The sequence below is a fragment of the Spermophilus citellus genome, assembly GCF_964194105.1.
Source record: "Spermophilus citellus genome assembly, chromosome: 14".
Classification (NCBI taxonomy): domain Eukaryota; kingdom Metazoa; phylum Chordata; class Mammalia; order Rodentia; family Sciuridae; genus Spermophilus; species Spermophilus citellus.
In genome coordinates this window covers 2,905,408-2,913,729 of record NC_138194.1, presented here as the reverse complement: position 1 = coordinate 2,913,729, position 8,322 = coordinate 2,905,408, and the positions used below count along the sequence as shown (strand labels likewise).

At 34.0% G+C, this 8,322-nt stretch overlaps 1 long non-coding RNA gene across 1 annotated transcript; it reads right to left on the bottom strand.

Moving 5' to 3' along the window:
- Nucleotides 1–2,425: 2,425 nt before the first annotated feature.
- Nucleotides 2,426–7,723, bottom strand: LOC308633697. The gene is made up of 3 exons (XR_014018847.1): nt 7,481–7,723; nt 5,828–5,940; nt 2,426–2,570 (listed from the first exon to the last, which is right to left on the bottom strand). It is a non-coding gene; the product is annotated as an uncharacterized lncRNA (long non-coding RNA).
- Between the last annotated feature and the right edge of the window lie 599 nt (nt 7,724–8,322).

Below are 8,322 nucleotides of genomic sequence, written 5' to 3'. Positions count from 1 at the left end.
TGAAGTGCTTGTCAAAACTACGCATGGTCAAGTTCAACAGACTTCTGTGATGTCAGCTCAATGCTCAGGACAGGGTTACCAGAGGGAATTTCACTTTGAGTGACATGGGTATATATGGAGGTACTACATGAAAATTTTGGAGTAGAGGAAAGAGAGAGCTAGAAGCAGATTTTAAAGGAATATTAACATTCAAAGCATGAGAATTGAACAACAGCAATAACATGGCTCAGCCTGCAGAGATGTAGCTTGAGAACTAAGGGAGTTTTCGATAAATTTGAGAATCCACATAAGTTTCAAATAGATTAATGAATGAGAAATGCTTTTGAGTTTGATACATATAGAATAGACAAACATTATATATGATTTTATATGACGTTAGTGGTGTGATATGAGTGAAATCCAGATTGGATAGATAGACACAGACAGAAGAGACAGACAACAAAGAGACAACTACATATATGTTGGCACTGGGATTGATTGACAAATTTAGATAATTTTGTCATTGAGGTGAAGAATCAGTGATAGTTGCATTCCAGAGCTTCATCTGTGAGAAATGTTTATACAAAGGCTAATAATCCAGTTACAGTTTCAGATATGGGAGTAAAGGTACTGCTTTAAGATAATGTTTATCTTAGTTTCAATTCATCACATATAAAAATCAGAATCACTTTGGTCCTTTTCACAATAATCGAGCATAAGAGATATACAAAAACTCAGTGGTATAATTTATAGCTTATAGTTTTCAACATGGACCTGGTAACATGTTTGTGACAAATCTATCCACTTCCTATGAGCAATGACAGTTTTTTTGTAGTAAGAAAATAGTGGACTACAGGAATTTAGTGTGCACTCACATCAGGCCAAAATAATCTCATGCATATGTTGAGAATGACATTACAATAATTAAAACATGTTATCCAACCCTCTTTTTTTCTGTAGAGAGCTCATTATCACCCTCGTTTCTAATATTTTCACTCTTTTTTTATTTTAAGATTACTAACCAAAAAGAAAACTAATTGATCTTCTTTGGGGTCAGTGAGGTTAATGAGCAGAAGGAAGTGTAGCATAGCAACCTATGTCATGACCCTAAAAGGGCTTTTGCCAATCACAGTTCTAAACCATTGTACTTTGTTTTAATTTTTTCTCTCAATGGGAAATCCATTTCATTTTATTTCTGGGCTCCTGCAGGATGATTTATAGCCAAACATTCATTTACCTCATACCAGGAATAACATTAAAAATACTAATTATAAAGGTTAATTTCTTGACTTTTAAATATTTTTTAAATGCAGGCAGACAGACACAAACAACAAATTATATCTGCATAATTCAGGAAAATGTATAAAATGTAAATCTTTAAATGCAAAGCAAGATCTGTTTTATAAAGTGATCCATAAGGGAAATTAACTTTTGTAGCTTCAAATGTCAGAAAAAAGCTTTTGATCCCTTAAGGCAAACGTTTTTGAGATACAGTTCCACCACATAATTATGATCGTTTTCATAGTTACATTTTCTAGTTCCCTGCTGGCTGTTTTTCTATATAAACTTAGTTTTATTTCCAATTATATCATTATAGAGAAGACTATCAGGTTTAATTAAATAAGAACATGAAAATAATTGTCATTCCTTTATTTGTATAGACTATAATTTGGCTACCTAAGGTAGATTATCCCATAAAGAAAAATGTAATTCTCTTAGTCCATCAATTAACTACAAATAAAGCCCAGTGCATTTATAAATTCTCACTCATTCATATTTTCTTTCACTTATTTCTTGATTGTATGTTGGCCTTCCTTTCTTTCATTTTCAAATAAAGATTTATTAATCATTTATTATATAAATCATTGATATGTGAGAGGATGTATGGATATAGTTTCTATTGACATAAAAATGAATTAATTACAATCCTGCCCTTAAAATAAATGTGTAAAACAATTAAATTATTTCAAATCAAATACAAACAAGTCAAATAGCTGTTTATAATAGTGACTTCATTCTACTTTAGAGTCCATGTAGATTATATATATATATATAATAAATATATTATAAATATATATATATATATAAATATATATTTATATATTTTATACAATATATATGTATATTTACTTGAAAAGTGAGCATCAATTTAAAGTTATTTTAGCTAAATTAAGCCATATAAGTCTGAAATTCATTTTTCTTTCTAAAATTTTTTAATAGTTTTAGATGGACAGAATGCCCTTATTTTATTTTATTATTATTTTTTTTAATGTGGTGCTGAGGATCAAACCCAGCACCACAACGCATGCTAGCCAAGTGCTCTGCCACTGAGCTACAGCCCCAGCCCTCATTTTTATTTCTTAAGTGATTTCTTAATACATTGTGCAATGCCCATGGAAATAACTGCTTTGTGCATATCCTTACATCATATGGGTACTTACCTGTATGACACTGTCTCCTGCGCTCATGTCTGTGTATACATAGACATCATAGGATATTTCTGGGAAGGTTGGAGTATTGTCATTTGCATCCATCACTCGAATATTGACAATAACTGGCTCGCTTTCTTGTACTCCATCAAATGCTGTTATCTTTAGAGGAAGAAAAATACACTTAATGGAGAACTCATGCAAGTATAAATAGTACAGAATCCACTCTTACAACTTAATGAGTTTTTAATAAGTGATTTACAATTTTAAAAGGGTGCTAAGATGTTTTGTTGATGAAAGGAAGTAATAAAAATATATATGCATATATTCAAGTGTTTTAATGTACTAAAAAGAAATTATTAAGGATCCTGTTCTACTATTAACACATTCCACTGAAAGCACATTTTAAATAAGGGGATATGCATAATATCTTGGAGCCTTAAAGTGAACCAATAACATTACTGATTCCTTAGAGCTAAATAGAAAATAATCCTTAAAATATAATTGGAAATATTCTTCATGTTTAGATGTTTTAAATATAATATTATGTAATATTAAAATATAATACCTACTTTTTTACTGGAGCATTTTAATTATACAGAACAATGAGTTTCTCTGCAGCATATCTGTACATGAAAATAACATAGTTGGCTTATATCCCTGCCCCCATTCTTCCTCCTTGCCCTCCCTCTTACTCTTCCACCCCTCCCTCTTATCTAATAGTCTCTACTATTTTCATATTGTCTTTTTTTCCCCTTAGATACAATAGTTACTTTCTTAGTTAACATGTTTTTATCAGACAAGAAATTTGGTACATTAGATATGTTACATTATATTCTAGAAATTCACAAAATGATAATTTTAAAATGCTCATTAACATTTGTTACTAGTGATAATTACATTATTAAAAATTTGAAAACTCAATAATTGTTAATGTGTTATTGGATTAATTTAGTTTCTCTGATAGTGTCTTTTTCAAGGACCTATTGTATATTTATTTCTTTCATTTGTATTGTGGTGGGGTAGTGGTTGCAGAACATTTTGGTAACAGAAAACAAGTTTGGAAAGATTGTAAGCATGATGGAAAAAGGAATTCAAAATATAATATACCAAAAATTTTAAAAATTGATCCATTTTTAATAACTAGAGTATATATATTAGTGTTCTATAAATGTGTAATAAAGGGGTTCTCCTTGATTTTTCTCCACTTAAAAAAATAATTGAGAGTGTGTGACAATCAAAATCAATTCTACAAGTATCAGACATCCATTCTTGTGAGAATGGCTTCTGGAATCAACTATGTGTCTAATAAGGTTTAGACACATAACTAATTGTCAAATAAGATTTTCTAGAAGTTCCAGTCTTTTGATGTGTAGGCCTGTCCAGAAAGAAATCCCAAGTTCAATAACTTGCATTTGTTATCTGTTCATCTTTTCTTACACTTTTTTGAAGGATCTGACATAGGTTTTAGATCTGTATTTATGTCTTAACCTTATTATACTAGTCTGTGTGTGTGTGTGTTTGTGTGTGTGTGTTTCTACTTCATGATAAATATGTGCAATCACAACTTTAATAATATTCACTCCCAAACCTTGATTAATCTACCCCAACCCATGATTTCTCTATGCTATTGACATTTGGGCTGGATAGTTTTTGGTAAGGGGTGTTCGGTGTGTCATAAGATTTTCAGAACCATATTTTTTTATCTACCCATTAGAGGCCAGTAGCACTCCCTTCCGTTGTGACAACCAGAAATGCCTCCATATGTTACAAAACATTCTCTGAATTTAAAAAAAAAAATCCTCAGTTGAGAATTACTAGCCTAACCCTATGACAAAATTAAAAATACAACAAAAAGTTTAAGACAGGATTATTTGGTGAATTCTAGTTTATATTATTAATTTTTAGTGTATGGTGAAGACTGAAGAAGTGTTTTCCTTTTGTGGGGAAAATATTAATGTAGCTACACAAATTTACATACTGAAAAAGGTGAGATACATATGAAGAATTTTTTGCAATTGATATTTTCTTCAATGTTACCTGAAATATTGAGGTTTTCTCTTCAAATCATAGACCTTGTCAATTTTAACCAAACTTTTTCAATCTAGCAATATTTAGCATGGGGTAATATTCAGAAATTTTTTTCTGGGTCCACAGATTAACTTAAATGTATTTTTTCTGTGCTCTGTTATTTTTATTTATGTGACTTCTTATTAGCACTAGACATTTTATTTTTGATTTACCTGTGTCTGGAATGTAAGTTCTTCCAGGACAAGGAATTACTTAATAAACAGTTTCCAGCTCGTATACTAAAATGGGTGCAAAGGATATATCACCTAATTTGAATTAAAATTAAATGTCTGTATACAAAATATTTTGCAGTTAGATGTATGGATAGTTAAACCATATAGCCATTTCTAAGAAACAATAATTCTGTACTATGAAAAGAAAATTCTTGTAACTTAGGTAAAACTAAATTTGAATCTCATTTTTACCTGATCAGTCATGTAATCCTGAGCCAATTATTTTCCCTACCTGAGCTTCAGTTTCCACAGTTTGTATAAATGAACATACAATTAAAACTATGGCAACAATCCAATGAAAAGTGTACAGAGATAAGTATATATCACATGTATGCTCCATAAATTTCTATATTTTATTTCCTTTTTCTTTAATTATTTTAAATTTAAATAAAGAAGGAAAATATTTACTTTCTTAGGAGCAAAAAGTAAAGGGGAGCCTTTTGGTAGCTAATTATTTTGTATGCATAGATATACAAATTCACACGATATAAACTAGATTTACTCTGTGTCTTTGCTGCTAGCCATTCATTCACTACGGTTCCCTTCCCTCAGTCCCCATCTCTGTTTGGCAAATTCCTACTCTTCCTTCAATGCCCAATTTAAATCTCACCGTCTCAATGAAGTCCATGGAAATCAATTGGAAAATCATCCAGGTTTCTACAGTACCTCTTTTCTGATTTCATGTTACATATTATTAAATCAAAATTGTAGTGCAAATTACCCTAGCTTTCAAACATATTTCAATCTAGGATGAGCTTTCAACATAATATTATTAAAATTAAAATACAAATCAAGTACATTTTAGGTATACTCATTGATTATTCTTTTGTAGTCCAAAGTTAATTCCTTTTAGTAAAAAAAATGTTGCAAGACATAATAAATTATATTATGTAGAAATATGAAAAATTTTATTATATAGAATTATAAAGTTGCTTTAGAGAAAAACAGTATAGTATATTAAAAATGTACCTAACGTTCTTTTTTAATCAAAAAGTTGGTTAATTGCTATTCACATTCATTTTAATATTTAAAACATAAAAGTGCCTACATTAGCCTCTGCTTTTCTTTGATTAGCACTTCATAAGTACAAGGAAATTAGACATTAGTTTAATTTACCTTAATAACAAAATCAAATTTCTGACGAAAGTCTCTGTTTACAGGCTCCAGCAGACTAAGTTCTGCAGTCCTAGGATGCATATGGAAAAACCGTGGGTAATCCTCAGGAGTCCCTGGAAAACATTGACATTTCAGCACATAACTGAGAACAAAAAGTAATATGTGTATCTGCTTTGTCTATTTTCCTTCATTAACTGAGCAACAGAATTACAATTTCGTTAGTAAATTAAGTTTCAAAATTATGCAGTCTAGGGAAAGCAGACACAAATGTGGTATATAATTAATTAGTTTATGAGTAAGAGAATGGAAAATATTTGTTTGGATGATTTTCCAATTTTTTTTATTAAGAGAGCTCTTTAATTAATTTGGAACCTCATCACATGAAAAGAGATATTAAGTAGAAGAAAATAAAATTTTGGATTATAAGATTACATTTTAATGGTGCATAAATCTTAATTATAGCCTGCCTGGTCTCTCTACATATCTGGTAATAAATAATGACTAGTAATTTAAACCAAATATCATAATGCCTGGAAACTAATATGAACATGCTCTGTTTCATCTCAGTAATTTTTTTTACAAATAATTATTTAGTTTATTATGTGAACCACATAATTTAGAATGTAGGTTTTGATGATACTTTTAATGACTAGGGTGAATATTTCTTAAACATTGACATTTTAGTAGAGTTGAAATACCCGTCTTTCAGAAATTCCCTTCAACTGTATATCTTACACTGTGTAAATACAACATTTTTTGTTCTAAAGTAAAGAAAATGTTAAAGTCAAATCTTGGATGTCAAATGTAGAAGTCAAATCAAATTATACTGATGATTACTTAAACAGCCAATCATAATCACCCCATAAATCATTTCCATTTTACTGATAAGAATTTATGTAAGTAATCATCAATAACTCTGTAATTTCTATTTTATAGACAAGGATATGGGGAAATTGAGAGTATAATAAATTCTCCACATTAAAGAGTTACACTTATATCTCTGTATTCATATCCAAATGTATGAGTATTAACTACTCCTCGGTTTAGAAGAAAGAAAGAAAGAGAGAGAGAGAGAGAGAGAGAGAGAGAGAGAGAGAGAGAGAGAGAGAGAGAAAGAAAGAAAAGAAAAGAAAAGAAAAGAAAAGAAAAGAAAAGAAAGATTTTCCTGGACATTATATGAGAAAATAGAAAAAAATCACTAAAACTGACTTGAAAGTCCAGAAATAGTAAAACTATAGATGAAATTTACTGTATGATAAAGGATTACCTCTCCTAGTAGGAGAGTCATACAAAAAATGATAGGATGTACTCAATTCTTCATAGAATTTATTAGAATAAATCCAAAATGGAGAAAATATTCATGTATAATAAATAATAAAATAACATATAATATAAGCACTAACAACAGGTAAAAAATATGGATACATTTTACTCTAATTTAAGAGTAGGCAAATCTTTGCTACTATGGTTCAAAGTCAGGAAGCAATAAGAGAAAAGAGAAATTAAATTATACTACAAGATTTCATGGCAAGAAAAATAACCAATATAAAGTCATGTGACAAACTTGGAAAAAGATTCCAGTTTACATCAGAGACTAAAGTTTATATCCCTGATATATAAAAATTTATCACTTAGACAAGAACAGAAACTAACAATGCATTAAAGTAAATCTTAAGGGCTCCTGATAAGGCTGCGCGGCGCTCCCACAGCCCTGAGCGGCGCTCCCAGGGTCCTCCGCGGCTCACAGGAAAGGCTGCGCACGCAGGCGCCGGGGCGGAGCCTCTCGCAGCCAGATGGAGGGCCGTGTGCGGGGCTTCTTAGTAGCCTTCCAGGCGAAGGGCCGACCGGAGGCGGTGAGGACGCGGGTGCAGGAGCAGGACTTACGGCAGTGAGGCCTGACAGGTAAGTGGACTGCAGGAGAAGGGCCGCCCGGACGCGCCACCTGGTGCACACCAGCTTTTCGCCAGCCGGTCTCGAAGGAGGTTTCCCCGCGGGCGCCGGGGCTTCCCCTCCACCGGTAGTGGGTGGGCGCTCGCGTGGTGGGCGGAGCTCGGCGCGGGGCACTTCCAGGGAGCCGGGCGGTGGGCGAGGAAACGTGCCGGGTGGGGCGCGAAGCCCGGGTCCAGGGCTCCGGCTGTGCGGGTGGCGCTGCGGTGGGACTCGGAAGACGCACCTCCCCGACGACTCTCCTGAGGGAGCCTGTGCGGGCCGCAGGTGGCTGGCCGCTGAGTGGTTCTCCTCCTCCTGGCGTTCGGGCCACGCACGCTGGCGTCGTCCTGCGCGGTCAGTCGGGGTCCCGTCCTTCCCTCGGGGAGCCACTGCAGCGACCCTCGCCGGCCTCTCCGGCCCCGTTCCTCACGGGAGCCCGGGACCTTCGCGGCGCCCGTGGGAGGCAGAGTCGCCTTCAGTCGTCTCACGGAAGCGCTGGTGGAGCGCGGCGGGTGGGGGGTGGGGGGGGTGGGGGGGGTGGGGCGCTGGTGGAGCGCGGGCGGGGG